The sequence below is a fragment of the Panulirus ornatus genome, chromosome 12 (genome assembly GCF_036320965.1).
Source record: "Panulirus ornatus isolate Po-2019 chromosome 12, ASM3632096v1, whole genome shotgun sequence".
NCBI classification, from domain to species: Eukaryota; Metazoa; Arthropoda; class Malacostraca; order Decapoda; family Palinuridae; genus Panulirus; species Panulirus ornatus.
This window is the reverse complement of record NC_092235.1, coordinates 2,889,268-2,902,666: the sequence shown is the minus strand read 5'-3', so window position 1 is coordinate 2,902,666 and position 13,399 is coordinate 2,889,268. Positions and strand designations below refer to the sequence as shown.

At 39.1% G+C, this 13,399-nt stretch overlaps 1 non-coding gene across 1 annotated transcript; it reads right to left on the bottom strand.

Annotated features, from left to right (window-relative positions):
• Positions 1–483: 483 nt before the first annotated feature.
• TRNAV-UAC (transfer RNA valine (anticodon UAC)) lies at positions 484–555 on the bottom strand. The gene has a single exon. It is a non-coding gene; the product is annotated as a tRNA-Val (tRNA).
• Positions 556–13,399: the final 12,844 nt, after the last annotated feature.

Sequence of the window (13,399 nt, the reverse complement as noted above, 5' to 3'; positions counted from 1 at the left end):
ACGGCAAAATAGTGTTTGACCGACCGTTGCCGGCTAACCGGCAAAATAACCACAGAGTAAATCTCCATGTTGCTGTCGTGTTTTCCTCTCAATTTTCCACGAAGAAATGAGTTTCACTTTTTTATTGTCGTTGCAATAGACTGGAACTAAGCAATAGACTGGAACTAAGCAATAGACTGGAACTAAGCTGACCTGGTATGAGGTCAGAGCCCTCATTATCATCCCTGCTAACTACCGGAAGCAGATTAAGTCGTTCCACAATCGATATCCGGCCCATGTTGACTCTGATGTGCCCAGCAGTTGGAGGAGGATCGCCAGAAGCTTCTGGAAGATTTCAAGGACGTCTTGGTGGACCTGACCCTTTCAGATAAGGTCGAAAACCACAATTTATTGTGAAGATCTTCACTATAACGTTGTACGAGCATACTGAATGTTGCACACATGTGATGCGGACAAAATGAAAAAAGAAAAAGACAAAAATTATGTCTGGTGTGGGTCTCGAACCCACGACCTTGAGTGTGTAAGACTCACGCTCTACCACTGAGCTAACCGGACACTAGAAAATTCGTCTGTTTCTTCAATTTGAATTAATGAAAATCTTTGCGAGGCAACGTTAAGAAAAGAGAGATGTCTTTGACGAAATTTACTTGCTTGGCTCCTTCTTCTGTTCCTCATTATCGAAGTAAACATACTGAAGGATATATATATATATATATATATATATATATATATATATATATATATATATATATATATATATATTATATGTGTGTGTGTGTGTGTATATATATTGAAAAGGATCGCAATTTGCACGTGATCAAGTATATTCTTATGAGTCCACGGGGAAAATAAACACGATAAATTCCCAAGTGCACTCTCGTGTAAAACTCACATCATCAGGGGAGACACAACAGAGAAATATAACAGTCAGTTGATATACAACGAAGAGACGTAGCTAGGACGCCATATGGTAAACATGTGATTGTCCAAGACAGACAACAAGCGTATCATAAACTTATTATGTGGACAAGAAGGTGAATTGTTTACAAATTTTATCAACATTAAAGTTATCCAATTTGTATAGACAATCACTAATAATATATTAATTCTTTGTGTATTCAGTAACAGAAGATTCAATGATATTTCTCGTGGTACTTGAGTTAGAGTTAATAACTGAGATGGCATTATTAACTCTAATTCCAGTACCACGAGAAATATCATTGAATCTTCTATTATTAAATACACAAAGAATTATAAACCTTGAGGAAGCAACATGGCGGTCAAAAATAAGCTGCAGGAATGAAGTTTATGAATGGAATATCAGTGAGACGATCCAAATGACGAATGAATGAGAGCGTAGTCAACATACAATATAAAAGGACATATTATGAATGGCAGCCAGGCAAGTAACGGCCCAACTGAATGGAAGGATTTAAAAGTTCGCGTTATATGACGAATTTTGATAGATTATCCAAATTTCCATTCCAGTTATGAAACTTAATGGTTGTGTTCAGTTCTAGAGACAAAGTTTCAAGGTTTGTGTTTCAAAGATGAACCACAAAGGATATCGTTAAATTAAGTGACATTAAAATTTGTCAATTAAGTGAATCATTTTGTACAATAGCTGTAATTTGACAGAGTTAAAAGTTCGCAGTTTCATTACAATTCTAATTTAAAAGCTTGATATTTAATATGATTTGCACAAGCTTAACGTACATTTAAGTTTTGTGTTTATATGACGTATCTTAAAGGACTCTGGAAAAATAACGCAGCTGGAAGGTTTACGTTCAAATGATGGTGTTTAAATGTTTATTGATGAATGGCAGATTTAAATGGATAGATTTTAAGTTCGCGTTTTCATGAGCGACTTTAAACCTTGTGGTTGAATGTCACAGTTTAAATGTTGGTATGTACAATGTTGACCAGATGGCGGTAGTGTGTAGACACAGCCATACCAGGTCGTATTTATCATCATTAAAGTCACCTTCCTTACTTACTTATGGCGGCGATGAAATTCACTGGTTCTTGATTGTGCACCAATTAACCTATCAGATAATGGTACAATGTTTGCCTGGTGTTGCATATATCACGTCTGTTGTTGAAACACAAGAATGCCAGGTGACTTTGGGAGTGGATGATAATGTAAAGATCAATATAAATGTGGGAAATCTTGAACCGCCATCACCAGACACAACACATGTTTGGATCTGGCGGGGGGAGGGACTTGCCTGTGACGTCACGATGCCCCGCCTCCAGCCTGGCGCCGCTCTGTGTGTGTGTGTGTGTGTGTGTGTGTGTGTGTGTGTGTGTGTGTACTACTTTAATCATTATCACGTGAGTCTTTTGAGAAAGGATTTGTACACTCGTGTTGCCCCGTCTCTTAACCTTGTAAGTGTAAAATATGTTTTCACTCCTGTGTGCGCTCACACACACACACACACACACACACACACACACACACACACACATAACCTATAATATTATCTAGTATTTTCTTCAGACGGATATCTTACACCTTGATTATAAAAGCCAAAGAAAAATTTATAAAAACATATACATATATTTCCACACGTGTAGATATATGTTATGTATTGAAATGTGGCGGAAAAATTCCTTATATATTAACAAACGTGATTGAGGACGTAAGAATCTGGTACAAACATAATGGTTATTGTGATAAATGATTTATTTATGATCAATATGTATTGTGTTGCATTATAATGGTTGTTCAGAACCAAGGTTCTTAAACCTGAATCAGTGAAATACTATCAGAAATAGAAAACCTGTTAAACATGAACATTTATATTGATTAACCACAGAATATATTTTCCTCTGGGTATGTAAAATAAAGTACAGTACAGGGAGCTAGTTTGAGGAAGAGTATTTCATATTTCAACAAAGTATTTACCTGTAATAGCGTCCCTTATCTTTCGTCATCATTTCTTATGTTTACTATCAAGAAATGTCTTTTATCTAACATAAAAATTCTGTCTAGGTATTTGATTAATGTTGTCCAAGGATGAGCTACATGCCACACGTTGTCAGGTCACAGTGGTTGTGGTCAGGTCAGTGGGCGGTGTGTGTGTGTGTGTGTGTGTGTGTGTGTGTGTGTGTGTGTGTGTGTGTAGCCCATGGGTTCATGTTGGCCACAGCCACCCACCGGCCGGTGGTCAGGTCAGTGGGCGGTGTGTGTGTGTGTGTGTGTGTGTGTGTGTGTGTGTGTGTGTGTAGCCCCTGGGTTCATGTTGGCCACAGCCACCCACCGGCCGGTGGTCAGGTCAGTGGGCGGTGTGTGTGTGTGTGTGTGTGTGTGTGTGTGTGTGTAGCCCCTGGGTTCATGTTGGCCACAGCCACCCACCGGCCGGTGGTCAGGTCAGTGGGCGGTGTGTGTGTGTGTAGCCCCTGGGTTCATGTTGGCCACAGCCACCCACCGGCCGGTGGTCAGGTCAGTGGGCGGTATGTGTGTGTGTGTGTGTGTGTGTGTAGCCCCTGGGTTCATGTTGGCCACAGCCACCCACCGGCCAGCCGGGCGGTAGTTTATAACTAAGACTGGTAGTTTCACATGCCACTTGGAGTGTCCCTCACTACAGAACTTGAGCAGCTCTTATCCTGAGGTGGAGCAGTTGATCCTCTCCACCAGGCTGGTACACTTGGTCTGCACCAGGTGGCTCCCTCCTGGTCATCCTGAGTGGTTGGTTGCTGTGTGGGATTTAATGACCACTGACTTGTGAAGGTCATTAGGCCAACCATCATTTTATCATCTGATAAAACATGAAGCAACGCCAAATATTACATGATCCATCTAAACTACTGAGAATGATGAAGTCTGATATTGTTACGTTACGTCATCCAATCTTGCCACCCACATGTTACGGTAATCACGACTACATACATAGTGTTGTTACGACTGATATTACTGTATGTACTGTAGTAACGTACTGTGGTTATGTGGACAACAGACGAGACCATCATTATGATGTGTCACCAACATGTATCTATAATGCTTCTATAACCAGCATGATCAAGAAGGTTATAACAACATTATCCTTGTGTCACCAACATGTATCTATAATGCTTCTATAACCAGCATGATCAAGAAGGTTATAACAACATTATCCTTGTGTCACCAACATGTATCTATAATACTTCTATAACCAGCATGATCAAGAAGGTTATAACAACATTATCCTTGTGTCACCAACATGTATCTATAATACTTCTATAACCAGCATGATCAAGAAGGTTATAACAACATTATCCTTGTAGTTGTTGGATCAGTGTAGAGCAGAGCAATACCTGGTGAACATTACTTCCTGGTTGGTGGCCGCCATAAATACCACCAGTGTTTATAAGCTCACACATCACCAGGGGTTAAGATATGGTGTTATCCCTTACTGCTCTATATAGCACCAGCCACGGTGGCTGGGCCTCCACCTTATACCTCACTCCTACTCTTCTATATCCCTAACTTCCTTGTGATCATCTCACTTTGAATAACTCGCTCTTCACATAACAGTTGTTTGTTGCTGTTGTTGTTGTTGTTGTTACGTGTTGTAGGTTTATGTTCTGCCACTGGACGACTCGTTCTCTGATCTTACCCAACAGATAAATGTTTGTGTCGAGATTCGTCAGGTGTTTATCATACGGAGTCTGTAACACGTAAGTCTGTCTATCGTTCACTATACTGGATAGTAACTGGTAAAGGTTATTAAAGATATCTACACCAGAATCTGTGCCACACAACAAAACATACAAATCACGATATTGCAATGATACATGTTTGACTTATGACCATCAGCAGGTAAGGTCATCAAGCCACACCATACATACGTCAGACAGTAACATCAGTTGTATAACAGGATGTATATATGTGGTTGGATTTAAGGGCTATCAGCTTGTGGTCATGAAGCCAGAATGTGAACCATAAGTTAACATAAAATGATCGTCCAGGTCCAGCAGGTAGCTGCATATAAACCATGAATGTCTGTCTTGATTACTGACGACGTAGAGGGAAGGGTTTGGCAGGAAGGGGAGTGTGGTGGAGTTTGCTGGAGGGTTCTCGGGAGTGTTGTGAGGAAGAGATAGAAAAACAGACGGAAAAGAGGAGGGTAACAAGTCCTTGGGCTCAACCCAGGTGCTACATTGTCACTCAAGCAAGACATCTAAAATAATCGCCACCTCCAACTTTGTTAAACCAGTGGACCTGGAAATTGAATAGTACCTGTGTGATTCTGTATGACATAATACAAGGCATTGAATCTCCAGTAAATACTAATGCCAGGATGAACACGAAAAAGCGAAGGAGAAGCAAGAGATGTCTGCTTAACTTTGTAGGTTCCCTCCAATCATATTTGTTTGATATTGCTACTCAGGAAGAACTTAATTCAGTTAGGAATCAGGTTAGATCCTTACAATTTCAACAACTTCTTAACAACAGGTATATTAAGGCTAAAGCTAAGATCTTAAAACAACATTCTAAATATTTGAATGACATAATGTTAACTGTTAATAACTTGACACAACATGTAGCACTACTGTCAAAGTCTCTTAATCCCATATATGCTATGGTGACTATTTCCACATATGTTGATAGTTTATATGCCCAGATCACTTATCATGCACATTGTTTCACTGGCTTATTGGAAGATGTTAATAATCTGGTAAACCAAGTTGTCACGCCATCATTTTTTTCCCTTCTCGGAACTCACACGTATCATTACACAAGCGATGACGAAATTCGGTTGCACCCCAGCTCTCCCTCTGCATCACGTGGCCAGTTATTACTCCTTACTAACGGTTGACGTGATCCTCGAAGCGGTCATTATCCACATACCATTCACTGACTCCAATACTTACAGCCTTGTGAACGTAATACCATTCTCTTTTAATTATATAAAAGAGTTGCAAAAAACTATCGTCCTTGCTGATAACATGAAGTTTCTATTATGAAATATTTATTCCTCGTTGATTGCACATCTCTCCATGGATGATTTAGCATTGTGCCATAAACCATTGCTTGACAACTTGATCTGCACCTCCTCCCATCCCCCCCTTCCCCCCATACCTTGGTTTTCCATAATTTACAAACAAATTCATGTAAGTACCAACTACTTTTAGGGCATCAACAAAATGTTCTTCGTTCTTGTTCCTTTAAGGAAATTGTTGTTAACGAACCTTGGATTGAAAGTATGGACCAGTATCACGTACTGTTTTTCCCAGACCCACAAAATGTTCTTCTTCATTGCCCACCTAATCATCCCAAATCTTATTTATTTCTTGGACGCATTCAGTTAGGACAACAATATATTCTTATCAGTTCCAGTTTCAAATTGTTCGGCACTCATGATTATTAGGACGAATCCCCCAAAACATCAACTTACCAATCATCAATGAAGTAAAGATCCAACATCTTCCATCTATGGTTCAGAACGATCTAGATTCTACAATAGATGTTCTGGCTTTTGTACCTTTTAAGTACGCTTCTCATATATCTGGAATTTCAATTGTTTCATTGTTTATTGCACTTATATTTGTGTTCGTAGTATTTATGTTATATTGTCGTCTACGACATAAGGTATCTAATGTAGAATTCAGAAGGTAGTTGCAGCAGCACTTCCTTATTCAAGGAGAAATCTTACTCCATAATAGTATGTATTTAATAAGTTGTTTTTGATTTTTTGATTTTTTTTTCATTTCATTTGCATACTGATTTTGTTTACACCATATATAATATCCATGTATATATCTTTATGATACTCTAATGATTGTAAAGTGTGTTATCCCTCTTCTCAAGCATACTAGTTGATATAGGAATAACTCTTGTACATACCTACAATTTGCTTATTTCTGTACTCTTATATTCTGTATTATTTCATGTATAACACTAACTTATCATGGCTGGCAGGAGCTTCAGCCAGGTTGTGGCCGAGCAAAATGTAAGACTCACGCACACTACCATTAATTTCTTATTAGGTATTTGTTATTATCATTTTACTGTGAGTTACATAGAGTTAGATGCATGTTGCCACGGACTTACTGTTCCCACGGGCTACTGTTAATCAGGATGTTTGAACACGTAAGAGCTGATCTGTTATTTGAACACGTTGTTGAATGGGTGTTGACGGACTCCCATATAACCCCTGTCAGTGTGACCTGGGGGACACACTGGCCAGCTTCGTCACACTGTTCACTAGAGTGTGTCGTAGTGTGTCATAAGACTATAGCCCAGAGTACTACAGATGGACGTACACGTTTTGTTGTAATAAATCTACAAAGGCCGCCTGATCTTCGTACAGTACCATAGACGAAGAAGGCCTGATTTCTGTCCTATCAACTCAACCGTACAGAGGGGGGTGTCATTTCATGTGTGGCCGGGTGGCGACTGGAATGAATAAAGGCGCAAGTGTGAACTATGTACATGTATATATATGCATATACCTTTGTATGTATATATATATAAATATATATATACGCCGAAATGTATAGGTATGTATATATGCGGGTGTGGACGGGTATATATATATATATATATATATATATATATATATATATATATATATATATATATATATATATATATATATATATATATATATCCCTGGGGATAGGGGATTAAGAATACTTCCCACGTATTCCCTGCGTGTCGTAGAAGGCGACTAAAAGGGGAGGGAGCGGGGGGCTGGAAATCCTCCCCTCTCGGGTTTTTTTTCAATTATCCAAAAGAAGGAACAGAGAATTGGGCCAGGTGAGGGTATTCCCTCAAAGGCCCAGTCCTCTGTTCTTAACGCTACCTCGCTAATGCGGGAAATGGCGAATAGTTTGAAAGAAAGAAAAATATATATATATATATGGTAAATTATATGGGAGGGTATTGATTGAGAGGGTGAAGGCATGTACAGAGAATCAGATTGGGGAAGAGCAGTGTGGTTTCAGAAGTGGTAGAGGATGTGTGGATCAGGTGTTTGCTTTGAAGAATGTATGTGAGAAATACTTAGAAAAGCAAATGGATTTGTATGTAGCATTTATGGATCTGGAGAAGGCATATGATAGAGTTGATAGAGATGCTCTGTGGAAGGTATTAAGAATATATGGTGTGGGAGGCAAGTTGTTAGAAGCAGTGAAAAGTTTTTATCGAGGATGTAAGGCATGTGTACGTGTAGGAAGAGAGGAAAGTGATTGGTTCTCAGTGAATGTAGGTTTGCGGCAGGGGTGTGTGATGTCTCCATGGTTGTTTAATTTGTTTATGGATGGGGTTGTTAGGGAGGTAAATGCAAGAGTCTTGGAAAGAGGGGCAAGTATGAAGTCTGTTGGGGATGAGAGAGCTTGGGAAGTGAGTCAGTTGTTGTTCGCTGATGATACAGCGCTGGTGGCGGATTCATGTGAGAAACTGCAGAAGCTGGTGACGGAGTTTGGTAAAGTGTGTGGAAGAAGAAAGTTAAGAGTAAATGTGAATAAGAGCAAGGTTATTAGGTACAGTAGGGTTGAGGGTCAAGTCAATTGGGAGGTGAGTTTGAATGGAGAAAAACTGGAGGAAGTGAAGTGTTTTAGATATCTGGGAGTGGATCTGTCAGCGGATGGAACCATGGAAGCGGAAGTGGATCATAGGGTGGGGGAGGGGGCGAAAATTTTGGGAGCCTTGAAAAATGTGTGGAAGTCGAGAACATTATCCCGGAAAGCAAAAATGGGTATGTTTGAAGGAATAGTAGTTCCAACAATGTTGTATGGTTGCGAGGCGTGGGCTATGGATAGAGTTGTGCGCAGGAGGATGGATGTGCTGGAAATGAGATGTTTGAGGACAATGTGTGGTGTGAGGTGGTTTGATCGAGTAAGTAACGTAAGGGTAAGAGAGATGTGTGGAAATAAAAAGAGCGTGGTTGAGAGAGCAGAAGAGGGTGTTTTGAAATGGTTTGGGCACATGGAGAGAATGAGTGAGGAAAGATTGACCAAGAGGATATATGTGTCGGAGGTGGAGGGAACGAGGAGAAGAGGGAGACCAAATTGGAGGTGGAAAGATGGAGTGAAAAGGATTTTGTGTGATCGGGGCCTGAACATGCAGGAGGGTGAAAGGAGGGCAAGGAATAGAGTGAATTGGAGCGATGTGGTATACAGGGGTTGACGTGCTGTCAGTGGATTGAATCAAGGCATGTGAAGCGTCCGGGGTAAACCATGGAAAGCTGTGTAGGTATGTATATTTGCGTGTGTGGACGTGTGTATGTACATGTGTATGGGGAGGGTTGGGCCATTTCTTTCGTCTGTTTCCTTGCGCTACCTCGCAAACGCGGGAGACAGCGACAAAGTATAAAAAAAAAAAAAAAAAAAAAAAAAATATATATATATATATATATATATATATATATATATATATATATATATATATATATATATATATATATATATATATATATGTATATAGTCGCCTTCTACGGGGGAGGGAGCGGGGGGCTGGAAATCCTCCCCTCTCGTTTTTTTTTTTTTTTTTTTTTTTTTTTTCCAAAAGAAGGAACAGAGAATTGGGCCAGGTGAGGGTATTCCCTCAAAGGCCCAGTCCTCTGTTCTTAACGCTACCTCGCTAATGCGGGAAATGGCGAATAGTTTGAAAGAAAGAAGATATATATATATATATATATATATATATATATATATATATATATATATATATATATATATATATATATATATATATATATATATATATCCCTGGGGATAGGGGATTAAGAATACTTCCCACGTATTCCCTGCGTGTCGTAGAAGGCGACTAAAAGGGGTGGGAGCGGGGGGCTGGAAATCCTCCCCTCTCGTTTTTTTTTTTTTAATTTTCCAAAAGACGGAACAGAGAAGGGGGCCAGGTGAGGGTATTCCCTCAAAGGCCCAGTCCTCTGTTCTTAATGCTACCTCGCTAACGCGGGAAATGGCGAATAGTTTAAAAGAAAAAGAATATATATATATATATATATATATATATATATATATATATATATATATATATATATATATATATATATATAATATATATATATATATATATATGTAAATAGATAGATAGATAGATAGATGGATAGATATATAGATATAGATAAATACAAATAAATATATGTACAGGGAAGCAGTGATGGCTTGCGCTAAAGATTCTTGTGACATGAGAAGCGTGGGAGGTGGGCAGATTAGAAAGGGTAGTGAATGGTGGGATGAAGAAGTAAGTGTATTAGTGAAAGAAAAGAGAGAGGCATTTGGATGATTCTTGTAGGGATATAGTGCAAATGACTGGGAGATGTATAAAAGAAAGAGGCATGAGGTCAAGAGAAAGGTGCAAGAAGTGAAAAAGAGGACAAATGAGAGTTGGGGTGAGAGAGAATCATTAAATTTTAGGGAGGATAAAAAATGTTTTGGAAGGAAGCAAATAAAGTGGGTAAGACAAGGGAACAAATGGGAGCATCAGTGAAGGGGGCTAATGGGGTGGTGATAACAAGTAGTGGTGATGTGATAAAGAGATGGAGTGAGTATTTTGAAGGTTTGTTGAATGTGTTTGATAATAAAGTGGCAGATATAGGGTGTTTTGGTCGAGGTGGCGTGCAAAGTGAGAGGGATAGGGAGAATAATCTGGTAAACAGAGAAGAGGTAGTAAAAGCTTTGCATAAGATGAAGGCCAGAAAGGCAGCGGGTTTGGAAGGTATTGCAGTGAATCTATTAAAAAGGGGGTGACTGTATTGTTGACTGGTTGGTAAGGTTATCTAATGTATGTTTGACTTATGGTGAGGTACCTGAGGATTGGCGGAATGTTTGCATAGTGCCATTGTACAAAGGCAAAGGGGATTATAGTGAGAGCTCAAATTACAGAGGTATAAGTTTGTTGAGTATTCCTGAAAAATTATATGGGAGGGTATTGATTGAGAGGGTGAAGGCAAGTACAGAGCATCAGATTGGGGAAGATCATTGTGGTTTCAGAAGTGGTAGAGGATGTGTGGATCAGGTGTTTGCTTTGAAGAATGTATGTGGGAAATACTTAGAAAAGCAAATGGATTTGTATGTAGCATTTATGGATCTGGAGAAGGCATATGATAGAGTTGATAGAGATGCTCTGTGGAAGGTATTAAGAATATATGGTGTGGGAGGTAAGTTGTTAGAAGCAGTGAAAAGTTTTAATCGAGGATGTAAGGCATGTGTAGGTGTAGGAAGAGAGGAAAGTGATTGGTTTTCAGTGAATGTAGGTTTGCGGCAGGGGTGCGTGATGTCTCCATGGCTGTTTAATTTCTTTATAGGTGGGGTTGTTAGGGAGGTGAATGCAAGAGTTTTGGAAATAGGGGCAAGTTTGCAGTTTGTTGTGGATGAGAGAGTTTGGGAAGTGAGTCAGTTGTTGTTCGCTGATGATACAGCTCTGATGGATGATTCGGATGAGAAACTGCAGAAGCTGGTGACTGAGTTTGGTAAAGTGTGTGAAAGAAGAGAGCTGAAAGTAAATGTGAATAAGAGCAAGGTTATTAGGTACAGTAGGGTTGAGGTACAAGTCAATTGGGAGGTAAGCTTGAATGGGGAAAAACTGGAGGAAGTGAAGTGTTTTAGATATCTGGGAGTGGATTTGGCATCGGATGGAGCCATGGAAGCGGAAGTGAATCACAGGGTGAGGGAGGGGCGAAAGTTCTGGGAGCGTTGAAAAATGTGTGGAAGTCGAGAACGTTATCTTGGAAAGCAAAAATGGGTATGTTTGAAGGAATAGTGGTTCCAACAATGTTGTATGGTTGCGAGGCGTGGGCTATGGATAGAGTTGTGCGCAGGAGGATGGATGTGCTGGAAATGAGATGTTTGAGTACAATGTGTGGTGTGAGGTGGTTTGATCGAGTAAGTAACGTAAGGGTAAGAGAGATGTGTGGAAATAAAAAGAGCGTGGTTGAGAGAGCAGAAGAGGGTGTTTTGAAATGGTTTGGTAACATGGAGAGAATGAGTGAGGAAAGATTGACCAAGAGGATATATGTGTCGGAGGTGGAGGGAACGAGGAGAAGAGGGAGAACAAATTGAAGGTGGAAAGATGGAGTGAAAAAGATTTTGTGTGATCGGGGCCTGAACATGCAGGAGGGTGAAAGGAGGGCAAGGAATAGAGTGAATTGGAGCGATGTGGTATACCGGGGTTGACGTGCTGTCAGTGGATTGAATCAAGGCATGTGAAGCGTCTGGGGTAAACCATGGAAAGCTGTGTAGGTATGTATATTTGCGTGTGTGGACGTATGCATATACATGTGTATGGGGGTGGGTTAGGCCATTTCTTTCGTCTGTTTCCTTGCGCTACCTCGCAAACGCGGGAGACAGCGACAAAGCAAAAAAAAAAGAAAATCTATATATATATATATATATATATATATATATATATATATATATATATATATATATATATATATATATAAAGGCCATTTGGCTAACATGCGATTGTCCAAGCCAGACAACTAGTGTATCATAGACTTATTATGTGGACAAGAAGACGAATTATTTGCAAATCTTATCAACAATAAAGTTACCCAATATATATAGACCTTTACTGATATCAAAGTCATAATTCTTTGTGTATTTAATAATTGAAGATTCAATGGTATTTCTCGTGGTACTGGAGTTAGAGTTAATAGCTGATATGGCATTACCCCAGTCAATACAGTGGTCATAGTTTTTAACTTGATTAAACAAGTTTCGATTCTTTTCCTTTTCTTATACTCTATTCATGTTGCTTAAGTCTAACAGAAAGATCCTTACCAGTCTGCCCAACATAAAACTTATCACAATTTCTACATGGTACTTTATAGATGCGCCCAGGAGAATTTTTTGTTGAGTTTCTCATTAAGATATTCCTCATAAAAATATTGTTGCTGAAGGCAACATTTACATAAAAGGGTCTAAGCAACATGGGAAGTGCAGTAACGTTATTATCAAAAGGGCGAACTAAAAGATTCTTCGTGTTAGTGGAAGGTATGGGCTCAACTCCATAAAATGATTTCTTTGCTAACTTAAGGGATTTATCAATGAAAGATCTAGCTTACTTCAACTTAGATCCATTCGAATATATCCTCTTAAACACATTATCAATAAACTCTGAACTGCAAATATGTAATGCCCTAAGGAACATAGATTGAATTGATGATAATTTAACTCTGTCAAATTGAGATCGCTTGATCACGCACAAAATTGTGATCCTTTCCAATATATATATATATATATATATATATATATATATATATATATATATATATATATATATATATATATATATATATTTTTCTTTTATTTTTTTTTTTGCTTTGTCGCTGTCTCCCGCGTTTGCGAGGTAGCGCAAGGAAACAGACGAAAGAAATGGCCCAACCCACCCCCATACACATGTATATACATACGTCCACACACGCAAATATACATACCTACACAGCTT